Below are 1,021 nucleotides of genomic sequence, written 5' to 3' on the forward strand. Positions count from 1 at the left end.
GTGTAAAAAAATCATGCAGGTAGCCAACGGAAAAAACCCAAATATTTAAAAAAGTGCACTTTCCTTTTTTCCTTTTAATTGTCCACGCACATTTATGATCGTTTTTTAGTTTGTTACCGCTACCATAAAAATCAAATAACCTTTTGCTTATTACTTTTTTTTAATTCTGACAATCATAAAAAAAAGTCATCAATGTTTTTTCCAAGGAATTTTGAGCATATCTCGAGCAAATTTTTGAAATTCATACCTTTACTTAATTTTGAATAAAAGCGAAACGCATACATTGATTTTCATGATGTATGTCTCATTTTGTTCATAGGTTATGTGACTTTACGTGACACTTTTTTCCGTTTTGGATTTTTTATGAACTAAAAAAAAAAAAAAATTTAATTTTTAGGCAAAAATAATTTTTTTTTTCTTCATACATTTATTTTTACCGGCAAAACTGTAACACTATAAAACACGGGCGGAGCAATACACAGGCGGAGCAGGAACGCAGCACAGCAGAAGCGTCCACAAAATCTGCGAATAAATGGTTCATTAGATTTTGAAATAACGAAGAGCTGGTTCCAACTTACTTAAAAATATCTGCAGGATGATGCACACAATCAAATTCGGCCGCAGCTGCAGTTCACCAGAGAATGCTGCAAATGGAATGGTTCATCAATGAAGTCAAAATAATATGTTGTAACTTACGTGTATTAGCTCTTAATTACAATACCAGCACAGGTCGGCCAGGAAAACACTAAGGAAATGACCTAATAAATGCAAAATTATAATTTATTTGTAAAATAATATCTAATAAATATTATAAACGTGAAAGTTTGTATGTTTGGATGTTTGGGAAATCATCACGCGGAAACGACTACACGGATTTGCATGAAATTTTGTACGCAGATAGCTTATGGGCCAGATTGGTTAATAGGCTATTTTTTTAAGAGTTTCCACCTGTTAAAAAAGTTTCATTTATTTAATATGCGGGAACGACTGAATGGATTTGCATGAAAATTTGCACACAGAT

At 32.2% G+C, this 1,021-nt stretch overlaps 1 long non-coding RNA gene across 1 annotated transcript; it reads right to left on the reverse strand.

The window, feature by feature from the left end:
• Window positions 1-449: 449 nt before the first annotated feature.
• Window positions 450-769, reverse strand: LOC118751574. The gene is made up of 3 exons (XR_004994560.1): window positions 697-769; window positions 579-644; window positions 450-522 (listed from the first exon to the last, which is right to left on the reverse strand). It is a non-coding gene; the product is annotated as an uncharacterized LOC118751574 (long non-coding RNA).
• Between the last annotated feature and the right edge of the window lie 252 nt (window positions 770-1,021).

This window comes from Rhagoletis pomonella, unplaced genomic scaffold (assembly GCF_013731165.1).
Source record: "Rhagoletis pomonella isolate Grant_MI unplaced genomic scaffold, Rhpom_1.0 Rhpom_scaffold_00811, whole genome shotgun sequence".
In the NCBI taxonomy this organism is placed as follows: Eukaryota; Metazoa; Arthropoda; class Insecta; order Diptera; family Tephritidae; genus Rhagoletis; species Rhagoletis pomonella.